The sequence below is a fragment of the Brassica napus genome, chromosome A1, assembly GCF_020379485.1.
Source record: "Brassica napus cultivar Da-Ae chromosome A1, Da-Ae, whole genome shotgun sequence".
NCBI classification, from domain to species: Eukaryota; Viridiplantae; Streptophyta; class Magnoliopsida; order Brassicales; family Brassicaceae; genus Brassica; species Brassica napus.
The window spans coordinates 19,664,834-19,677,645 of NC_063434.1; the positions used below are offsets into that span (position 1 = coordinate 19,664,834).

General features: G+C 32.9%; 1 long non-coding RNA gene across 1 annotated transcript; it reads left to right on the forward strand.

Moving 5' to 3' along the window:
- The first annotated feature begins 461 nt into the window (after positions 1-461).
- On the forward strand, positions 462-6,015 carry LOC125575939. Its single transcript, XR_007314482.1, has 4 exons — positions 462-4,449; positions 4,534-4,599; positions 4,693-4,802; positions 4,904-6,015. It is a non-coding gene; the product is annotated as an uncharacterized LOC125575939 (long non-coding RNA).
- The last annotated feature ends 6,797 nt before the right edge of the window (positions 6,016-12,812 follow it).

Here is a 12,812-nt window from a genome sequence, read left to right on the forward strand (position 1 = left end):
TGATTTCGATAAATACTCACCACTCTTATTTAACTTCCAAACCTTGAAGCCCTCTGTCCCAACTACAACCTTCATCCTTAAGATCCTCTCAGGTCATTTCAATTGTTTATTTTCCATCTTTTTCTCTGCAAGTTGACAAAACAAATTCGTTTTTTTTATTTGTTACAAACTAGTTTGGGATATGATATCATATTTGGTGAGTTGTTGTGATGATTAAAAACAAGTTTCAATCCAAATATCCTGATTTTGAAAATTATTTTACAAAATACACATCTTTAAATGGTCTTTTGTATTGTATTGTAACTAATGGTGTTAGAAGTTAAAACACTACTCATATTATTATTATTATTATTATTATTATTATTATTATTATTATTATTATTATTATTATTATTATTATTATTATCAACAGTCTTTCAAAAATAAATGATTGATAAAATATTGAAAAAGAAGGCAAAGAAAAGGTTGAGAAACAATTCTTATTTAAATTTTTTACAAAAATACAAATTGTTTGCGTAAAATTTTCATTGTCTATTTACTTTTGTTTTTTGTCACTTAAAATTATCTAATTAATTTATAAATAATTATTATTGTTACTATGAAATACTTACCTGAGTGTTAATGATGCTCATATTCATCTATATATATAAAGTTGATTTTTTCCTTCTTTTGACAAGTGGCAGAGACTTTTGCGACACGTGTCATCCATATATTTGACTTATATTTTAGGTCCTTCTTCTTTTAGATTATTGCAATTTGGCCAAATACTTTATAATTGTGCACTATCTAATCATTTTCGCAATAACTATTATCATATGAAGTTTGATAATCTATTTTATTGCTTACTAAAATTCAATATGAATAACCAAATAAATAAAATAATAGAAATAAAGTTTACATATTTAATATATTCATAACTAAAAATAACATAATTTTTATTTTATTATTTTTACCATTTTCTATTATTTAATTTACAAATTATATATTTATTTAACTATTAAAAATATAAAATGACCAAACTAATAAAAATAAATTAGAGTGCAATACATAATCTAAACATAAAACTTCCACAATCATAAAGAAAAAGCAAAATACCATAGTAATACTAACTCAATAAATGTTTAGAGCTAAAAAAGATCAACAAAGAAGACTAATTTATCTCATCTTACCATACAATATCTTGGCTAGAACAAGCAGATGTCAGAAAAATGTAAAAAGATAAAATATGAGATAAAGCAATACCCGGAACACAAAGAATCACGATCCAGCGCAAAAAAACCAAAAAAGCGAGTCAAAAAAAAAATAATCATCGGAAGAACAAAGTCACCACAAAACAAAAAGACACATGTCTAAAGCACCAGCAGCACAACCACCAGCTAATAGATAAGAAGCACCTCAAAAACTAAACAAGTATATACAAGGCGCCCATGACAACGAAGAACCACAAAACTCTGAATAGAATAAACCAAAGCTACAAAAGACTAGCTCCGCACACGTACACCAAGGGATGCATGAGAAGAATATAAAAAACCTTTCAAACACACAAAGCATACACAGAGAAAAACACTATCCAAACCTGGAGTAGCAAATATGGCGAAAGGGAGAGCCACTAGAGACGTGATCAGCGATGAAAGGTGCAATGAGATGAGAGAACAAAGAGATAAAAGAGACAAAATTAAATCAACGAACCGTGGAGCCATCCTCGAGCTATGAAAAAAGACCATAGAAGTCAGATCACCAAAAACTAGATCTTGAAAACCAAGACGAGGAAAGACTATTGATGGCAAACCAGCGACGAGGAAAACAACATCAATGACAACTAAACTCTGACCCAACCCAACGAGATGTAGTTTATAACCTTAGCCAAAATCGAAAGGAAAAAAAAATGACCAATATTGACTGAAATAACATACAACGCCGTAAGAAACAACCACACAACATGGAACTAATATGCCTGATCTATGACAAATACCAGATAATCTCATAGAAAAAGAAGGTGAGGAAAACAAGAGCACAGAGGTGAGTCTTTTCCCAGTGATGGTGAGAAACACTGCACACGGGAGAGGTAAACGAAATACATAGATGGTGACGACTCAAGGTCAAAATATGGGGGAAAGTGCTAAAAATATCTAAAAAGAGTAATGTGAAAAAATGTGAAAAACTAAAATCTTAGAATCAACAAATGCTTAAAGACAAAGTCATTGAAATTCAATATGTTTTACATCAGAAACTCATTTCATCACTAACAAGTAGTATTATACATACAACAACACATTATTAAAAAGACAACACATCTATACTATTAAAGCAGGATCTTATTTTAAAATTTTGGATTATTCCCTTGAGTTTTTATCATATTTACAAGACCATATCACTCTTTATTTTTAGAATTTTGAACTAAAATTGGCAAGAAATATAACAGATTTTATATATATATGGAAAACTATATATATGGCATGTCAACAATAATTATTATTTTAATAGGTTTTGGAAAATATAAATATATTTAAAACTATTTTCCAAATTATGGCAACCAAATTTGTCTCATCATTTAAAAATTCACAATATTAAAATATTAACAATATTTTAATTTTGAAAATTTTTATACGCTCCAAGGTATTCCCTAAAAATACTAACAACCTAAATATTAAAATAGCTTAACGTGTTTTCCTATATGTATTATTAAAGTTGAAGTACCTATATGAATTAAAATTTGAAATAACCATTTAATCACATCTACTTTCATTTCTTTTTTACTCCTAAATATAATTAATTTTAATAAATGAATTTACAAAAAATATGATAAATATGAGTTTCCTTATAAATCGTAGGTATTACATTAAATTACCTAATATTTAGCTAATTGAAAAAGTTGCAATCTTTCAATCATTTAATACTTAACAAAAACGATTTGTATAAATAGCATATATATATAAATATATATACAATCATATCTAATTTTAAATTTATTTAATATTCTCAAATATTGGTTAGAAATTAGTGTGAATAATTATTTGATTTCGTTTGATCTATGTGGAGGCCGGTTCACTTTCACGATGTAAATTTCCTACGTGTATCAATTTCTTACTAACTTTCTTTTATTGTTTTTAACTAAATTTACATTATTTTGAACCCGCTAAGCATGACAACTGTAGATACTAAAATTTTTATACATGAATTACATTGATTTAATTTTCTATTTCTCAAAATAAAAAATCTAAAGACCGTTTTCAATTTTTTAGAAATGAATTAAACATTTCTTAAGAAAAATACAATACAAATCTATTGTTCTAAAAACTAAATGATTTTGGTCACTCAAAATTAACTCAAACCGGTTTAAATAGATGATCAATACAATTACATGAATCTTAATGGATAACATTATTAAGAACTTAAAAGTAAATGGGTTCAAACGGTCAAGACATAAATGTGTTTGCCAAAAATGATACACATGTAAATAAGATGGATCTACCATTTGATCATTTTTAACAAAGAATTTAACAAATTTTTATTAGAATATGACAATTCATAATATCCCGCGATTTTAAAGCGCGGATCAAAATCTAGTAATATATTAATTTATTAGCAACTATTACATAACATAATAAAACATCAAATAATGTTATTCACAATAAATACTGACCACATAATCAGATCATCTAAATATTATATTTAAGAACAATAAAACAATATTATGCGCGAAGGACGGACACCCTCCTAATATCTATTACAATAAATTTGGTTTTTGTCACTTCTCAGCCCGCTAGCTCAGAGAATGATGTTTCTTTTCTTGACACTTGGTGGAATGTCAAAAACTAACTAAAGTTGTTTCTCATGTCTTCCTCGTTTTGTTTTAAGTCTGGGCTATGGCCTGTAATTTGATTAAATATGTGGGCTTTCTTTTTTAATCTGAAAATGCCAGTTTAGATTAGAGATTGTTTCTTTTTGGACGTTGGAGTTGGAGAGACAGACGCCATGGTTCTTTGCATTTCACCGATTCCGAAGGTCGTCTTTGTAACGTTTTCATTTATAGTCACTTGAAGACATTAATCAACCATTAACGTCTTCTTCACCACTCCACCCACTCCCTCGAATTAATTATTAACATAAACTCCGTCGAAGTGATGAATTTCACGAAAAGGAACTCATTCCTGCAAATAGGCAAGTTTCTCTGCGTTATTCTCATCACTGCACCATACTCGATATTTCCTTTTGCTTCAAATCATAGTAATCCACAATGGCGCCATTGCAGGTTTCGCATTCTGAACTGAAGACTGGTGAAGAAGACGTTAATGGTATTTGCTTAAGTCTACGTTCCATTCTATTTTTGAAGGCAGTTCTATATCGTAATCAGACTATGGAGAGGCTTCGTGATCCTTGCTGACTCCGCCGAGGAGAACGATCTCAGGTGCTGCTCCCCGCACAATCCCGAGAGGCTTTCTTCGACCTGTAATTTTACTTTCCTTTGACTTCCCTATTTTTCTCTTCTTTGAGATGGAATAAACTGTGTTTATAGATTATCTGATTTTGAAGGCTGAGAGGAATGACACAGAAGATGATCCTCCTGCAAAGTAGAGACTTTCTTCCGCCGTTGTTAAGGTACGCTAAGACTAACATGGTTTCTCTTCAGAAAGTAATATATTCTCAGTAATAGATCATACAAAGTGTTTTTTTTCCTTAAATTATTATTAGGAGACTCAAGTTGAAGACCTGAAGGTAAAGATCAAAGTGACAAGAAGCTATATGGCCATCATCCTTGAAGTTGGTCCCAGAGGGATGGTGAACAACGAGGGACCAAGAAGGTAATCAATATCCACTTACATTTTCTTTTTACAAAGAACTCCTCTTTACTTGGTGTAGATTTTGTTTTACTCAATAGTATTAGTCGCTATGCTCTTATCAGGTTTATGAATCTATGACATTGCCTGAGCCTGCACCAAGGCATTTTCCTAAGAAGAAGGATCCTAAGATGGTTAATAGGAGCAGAAGAATGCTGGTTAATAAGATCTAGAAGATATATAATGGGCATACGTCTATTTTTCTTGTGCGGCTTAAATAGACAATGAAACTGATTAAACATATAAATGTGGTCGAAATCATCAGGGCTCTTACTGACTATGTTTCCATTACGTGAGATAACGACAAGATCACCATAACGTCACCACCGATTCCAACTTCTCCAAACTATGAATTACAATTTCATTTTGAGGTACTTCAAATATCTGACCAAAAATATTTTAGAAAGTAAAATCTCCGTTATTGGCTTTGCGTGATTGCTTTGGAAAAAGACGGACCGGTGTGACCTATAAGATACTTAAACCATATAATAAGTTTTCTTTCTTAGTTTTATTGCAGTACTCAGGACAATTTGCTTCATTTTCTTTCTCTGTTTACTTGAAAGAAGAGGCTGGATCTGTTTGAGAAGTTTCACAAGCTGCATCTTCCTCACACTCTCTTTCCGTCTCATCCTTTCCATCTGCGGCTTCCTCCTCATCATCCTCCACGCCACCACCATCGCAGCCTCGGCTCCGGCTGCACCGCTTCTTCCTGCGGCAGAATCCGTTGGTAGCTAACAAGGTCAACACTGTGCTCACAGCTATATTCCAAGGATCTGTCTCTGTTCTCATCTTCACCAACACGTCTAACTTCCTCGGGAGTCTCATGTCGTATGTCCGGGATGAAGATTCTGCTGCGATTTTGAAACTCGGTGGTGGGCTTTGTATTGTGATGTTTTGTCTTGATTGAGTCGTGTTACTGTTGGATTTCTTCTTGAAGTATTAAGCTTATGTCGACAGCGGTGATTGTCGTGGAGGGGTTGCGATGAAGAAAAGTGGTAAGGTGCAGAATGATGAGAATCTAAGGATTGTCCATTGGCCCATGGCCGTTCCAAGTTTGAAGTTAGTGTCTAGTTTTCTTGTGTTGTTGATAGCATATCAGTATCAAAGTTTAGTTTTTTATCTGTGTTTTGTCGGTTATATTGTGATTTGTTGTTGTATCTGTCATTGATTGACTACATAACAAAAAATTATGGTGCAGTTACGAACAAATGTCTCGCTCCATGTTCTTATATCACAACTCATCATAATAATTGTCAACACCCCCATACTATTAGATATCATTAGACAAACTCCAAACCTAACACATTCTGAGAAGCAGAGCAAGTGAGTCTTAATCCATCGATAAGCCATCTCAAATATATTATATGATCTTCTTCCAAAGACATCTCTGCTTCACTCTTTGACAAAAACCATATGTCCCACGCTCCAATGACACAACTAAAATAACTCAAGTTTCCAAAGTCACCATTCACACTAGAATAAGCTCAAATCAATATAACAATTCTTTAAGTTACAAGTACATATTCCTTAGAAGCCAAATGGTAAGGCTCATGTAAATAAAAATACTTAGGCTTCGAATGTTTACAACCGCCCCGTCCCGCACCGCAGTTAACAGTAACAAAAATCTTTATATATACTATATATCTATACGTTTTTATAACTGTCAAAACCGCACTGCAGCTGAACCACTTGTCTCGCACCTCTCAAACCGCAGTCACCATTCGGAGCGTTAGCCAAAAATTTCACAAATAATAACTCATAACAAAGGGGGCATCTAAGCCCAAGTTAAAAAAAGTCTTCCCACAACGTCTAAAATAAGTATGCACTCATAGTAGCTTACAATTACCCACTAAATATAAACAAATAAACAGCCACTGAAACATTTATAGCTACTAGGGGCATTGCCCCGCCCAAGCGCAGAGTTGTGGACATAGTTCTTGTTTCATCTCAATATTTGCTAGGGTTATTGTAGTTGTGAATTTAGCGTTTTGAGTTGTTTTTCAAGTTTTTTTATTATTATAGGTTAGATTTGTGATGATGAACTGTGTATGCATTATTCTCCATTTATGAATGACTAAACTGTGTTAGTAATGTGATTGATATAGTTCGTGTTGTTGTTTGCTGAATCACTAAGACTTATTGTTTGTTTGTCTTTTTAATTTGTTTCTTGTAATGTTGAGAGTACATAAATTATATTAAAGTTGTTGAGAGTACCTTTTGTTTCCGGATATTTTTTTTCCAGTTTAGTTGTGTGCGTTAAGTAATAATTTTTATTATCCTTATTATTTTTGTTATATGTTTTTATTTTATTTTTAAACTTGTTGCTCTTACCGGACTTTTTTAAAAAATACATGAAGACTTGTAGAAATAACTATAAAATGAGTGACAGTTCTGAGTATTTGGGTTTTAATGAGTTTTAAACGAATTTATGTATTTCTCATAAGAAGACAAAATAGCATTGGCATGTTGACATTGGGCATGTAAGCTATTTTCAAGAGGAGTGAGGAGGTGGAGATGTTGTTGCCGCTTTTGTGTATGTCGGGATTGTCTCTTGTATCTCCTATTGTGGATGTGTTTGTTTATCTTTTATTTGATGGGTAAAATGTAAAAAAAAGTCATTGTTAGTTGTATTTATCAAAGTTCATAAATTACTATGCTTTTTTTGTTTAGGTAATTTCACTGATCTTGGTTGTCGTCTTCGTCTTCTTCGTTCCGAAAGTAAGTTTGTAAATTGTTAAATATCTGACCGTGTAGTTTGTATTTGTTTAGCTAACTGGATGTAATGTATGTGTCGTTGCGAAAGTAAGTTTGTATTAAATAGCTGGCTGTGTAGTTTGTGTTTGTTTAGCTGACTCGATCTATGTGTCGTTGACTTTTAGTTGAGATAATTGATTTGGTATATTTGTTTTGAAGTTTATTTCTAAGATTAGACAAAAAAGAAAGGTGATCACTAATGATTCATCTTTTTTGGAATTCTAGTTTTTGGTGTTTTGATTGTTTGGGTTGTTGTGGTTTCTTTTAAACTGTAAAATAAAAGTTTGTGTAAAATTAGTTTGGTAAGTAAGGGAGATAAATAGACGACCACATAATTTGGGTAGGAAATATTTTTTGATTATTGATGTTAGCACAATATAAATAATAATATAAAGGAAATCGTGTGTTGGTTGATTTTTTCTTACGGATCAATGAGGAGACGGATAACAACTCGAGTTGTTTCTTTCCTAAGGTCAGAGCTTTGGACATAACGGATTTGCCCAACCACATCTGCGAGTTTAAATATCAATTATGATAACGAAACATATTATAAACTCAAATGCAATATGATAATATACGTGAGAGTTCTAGGTTTGTGTTCGCAATCATTTGGAAATTGTCAAACAGTCTAATTATGAATGGAAATTGATCTCAAGAGCACCCAAGATGACTTCATCAATAATAGTTGGTGAAATGAAACGAATGAGGAATAAATGATCAATTATCTTGTACATGCTTGAGCATCTAGCAACCTCAAAACGGTCGACTTTCACAATGAAACCGGCTTTCAAAGATGACATGTAATTAGAGATGTCAAATGGGCGGGTTGGGCGGGTTTGGGTGTGTCCGAATGGGCTTCATTTTTTGCTGGACATTTTTGGTCGAAGCCCAAATAGAACCATGTCCAAATGAGACCATAACCAAATAAGCCCATGATTTGTTGGGTTATCCATGGACGGCCCATATGCCCACTTAATATAAAAAACATAATTTCAGTTCTAATGATGCAAAGATTCTTAATTTTTCAATTTTAAAGATGCTAGATACAGTTCAAAAGATTTATAAATATGATATACTTAATCTTTATGTTTTAAACTTCATGTTTCAAAGTTATAAAAAACACAAGATAAGTTCAAAATTATAAAAAAAAACACACAAGATAAGGTCACAACTCACAAGATAAGTTCAAAGTGATAAAAAAACACACAAGTTCACACAACAATGAAAAGTGAAAATACATAAGTTCACAAATCACAAGTTCACAAGTCACAATATTGTTTTATAACAAAGAGAGTTTCATTTCTTCACTTGGTCACCACCTTCTTCTTCTTTCTTCCACCATCTTCTTGTTCTTGTTCTTCTTCTTCATATTCACCTTCATTTTCTTCATTTTCATCTTCAGAATCACCTAACATATAATGATATCAACAAAAAGTCAAGAATCGATGATGACCATATCATATATAATATAACAAAAAATGACTTTACTTAAACAAATGAGAGCGACTCTACTTAAACTGTCAAGCAATAAAGCTGAGCAATAAAACCAAACAAGCTAATTGAATATCAGTGTTCCAAGGAGAGCGACTCTACTTAAACAAATGATTCACACAAGACATAACAAGTGTCTGCAGAGAACAACCCTACTGCCCTAAAACCGAGCTTGTACAGATATCATTATTAGCTATCAAAATCAGTAGTCCCCTAACAGATGAGAGCTTGTACAGATGAGACGACTTACTCATCGGTTCAAAGCCGCGTAGCCAGTTTCTTGTACAGATGAGAGCTTGTACATCTCTCTCATTTGTCTTATACCAAAATATATCAAGTTGCCTACGTGCGTCGCTCAAGTTGAAGGCAAGAAATATTATTTATTATTTAACAGCACTAATGTTGTCAAAAAGAACACATCATATAAAATACGTTCTGAAACTATAGATTTAAGCAGCAACAAGAGGACTCACCTTGACTTGAATTTGTCAATCAAATGCAATAGGGAAGGGGAGGTGCAACATCAACAAAAGCAACAACAATAGCAGCTTCAAACTAGATGATTTTCCACCACCTAACCAAACAAAGAGAAAAAAAATTGACATGATCTACTAAAGGCTAAACTCAATCATTAACACATAACACAATAGAAAGCAGATGACTTTAACGATTACCATAGGTTTTAAACAATGCCCAAATCATAAAGGTAAGAACTTTACAAAACCCAAAAGACAGATCCGATTCAATCAACAATCTCTCTGATTACAACAGGTAACAACCCATTCTCGAAACACTCTAAAGCAGATGACTTTAACAATTACCTACGAAGATGTTAAGCCTTATATTGAACGTGTGGCTAATGGAGAACCCTCAGATATCATCACGGGCGAACCTATTACTCATTTTTTCTTAAGGTATATACGTTGTCAAATTACAACAAGACAAAGAACCCATTCTCGAAACACACTTGAAAGCAGATGACTTTAAACGATTTATTACCTTAGGCTTTAAGTTAGAATCAACACCATCGAATCTGTAGCTAAAAATGAAAAGCCATAACACAAATCACACATAAACAGTTCAAAGATGACAAAATCAAACCTCGAGAGATGACGAAATCAGAGACAGCGAAGAAGAATCGAAGAAGAGCGAAGAGGACTCGAAGAAGGAGAAGGAAAATCGAAGAAGGAGAAGAAGAATCGCAGGAGAAGAAGAAGAATCGCAGGAGACGAGAAAAAAAAAAAAGAAATCGTGTTTTCCCCTAATTTCCTAACCCTAGACATTTAAGCTTATTGGGCTGCCCATTGTCCAACTGGTTAAGCCCAAATTTGGCCATAGATGTATTTGGGTTCACCCATTTGGACAAAAATTATTTATGGTTCAATATGGGCTTGTCCATTTCGGTCCATATCTATTTGGACACGGGCCACCCATTTATAGCCCACCCATTTGACATTACTACATGTAATGATTAGCACGTCCGGCGGGAATAAATCCATGAATCACGGAATCTACAAATGATATTATTTAACAAAGAATCAGGAAATCAATTAAAAACAATTATATTAAATAAGTGTGATAAATCGAAGATTAACTTACCTTTTCATCAAGGAAGTGAACCGTGATTCCCATAAACTCACTGTCTTTCTTGAAGTTCAGGGAATTTCATAAGCGAGGAGGTTAGAGGGTATGCTCTGACTACTACGACCAACACGGAGAGACTCGAAGGTTGAGTGACGGATGCCGGGAACGCCGGTTTGAGGAACTGGAGAGGCAGAGAGACATTTTCTAGAAGATCGTTAAAGCTAAGAGGAATCAATGAGTTTTGTGGAGATGCAGATTGGGTTCATCAAAGATGAGAATCACATATATATGATTTACAGAAAGGCTACAAATCAGGAACATTTAAGATCAAGCGATTTAAGATGGGGAGATGCAGAGTTCACCGGTAAAAAAAAAAGATTACGAACAGACACACGGCGCAACTTTGTAACTCAGACTTGTCTGAGACAATGATGAAAAGAACCCTAACTCATGTTAAACGAAGACAGTTTACAATATAAAAAAACCATAATTGTTTTTTTTTCATATAACGTGATGAACCTTATTTAAAAATGAAACTCATAATACACTTGTAGGCCCGACCCACAGAGAAAACTGAAGAAGCAAAGGTTTCCGACCTTCATAAATATATATTAGTTTCGGCCATCAATGTACAAAGTATCTTTTAGTTTAGTGGTATAAATGTTGATGTTTATATCTCAATATTCGGATTCGAACCACAAGTTTGACACTTTTTCACACTTTTTAAAAGTTAGACCCACCAAAATGCTGACGTGTGGCCTCAGGAAAGAGGAAACTGTACTATTATATTATAGATTATAAACATTAAGAGCTGAAACAATCGTTCGAACAATCAGACACGTCTGCTTTATAAAAGGCTTCCTCAATGAGTTTTCAATACATGTTAACAAGGCAATCATACAAAAAAAAAAAAATTGGATTCCCAGCAAAATATCTCTTTCCTCTCAATTCAATAGCCTAATAAAGAACCTTATATGATGCAAAGTGAGAAGAGATCAAAACACATGACACCAACCACATCTTTCAAGCCTTAAACTGTGATGCTTTAGACACATATGTTACCATCATGTATAGTAAACATTATAAACAAAAAAACATATTCCTCATAAAAATTTCTTACAACTTCCATGAATAAATTGATACTAACGCATCTAGCCAAATATCAAATTCATTAAATACATTTTTTTTAAAAGACAAAAAATTGCAAAATAAATTACACAAGTGAATAGTATAAATGGCAACGATCCGCGCGTAGCGCGAACACACCACTAGTATGTCATAATTGTTGGAATATGAATAAGACAAATGTATGCATCTTCTACTTCCCTTAGCCTTTCAACAACACATTCCCCACTCCTAACATCCACAACCACACAACGCGAGCATATCATATATATATCGTCTGACTCATCCACATTCTCCGGAGATATACCATTGTCATGACAACAAGACCACTTGAGAAAAATATTCCCAGACAAATATAACCTAAAACAACATTCAAATAAAAAGAATACAAGTACTTGCTTTAATCAACTTATGATCACCCATATGATCAACTTAATCTGTCATTAGTCCAACAACCACTTTTAATCTCTCCCTTCCATAAACCTATCAGGTACATCAAAACATTTATTACAAACACATTACAAACAAATTGAAACTTCCCACTACTAGTTGGTTCTATGAGCATGTCAGTCTAAAACGCAGGCAAAGTAGCCAATTGTGTAAGACTTTGACAAACCAAATTTTCATGTATAATGCTTAAGTTTGTAGTGATGAAATATGTCACATGTAGTAAAATGAACAAAACTTAAGTTCACCCCTAGGGTGAACCTTTAAATTCACCTTCCTTCTTATTACCAATCAAAATGCCACGATTAATAATTAAATAGATTAATTTTATTTTTAAAAAATCTGAAATAATTAAAAAAAAAATAATGACGTCAGTTTTAAGAACGCAACGCCACTAACTAAACCATAAGGCCTAAATTATAAACCTTAAACCTTAAATCTAAACCGTATACCCTAAATTCTAAATCCAAACATCAAACCAAAAACCCGAACCCTATATTTTAAACCCAAATCCTAAACCTTAAACCTTAAACCCAAACCACAAACCCTAACTCAAACTCTAAACCCTAAACC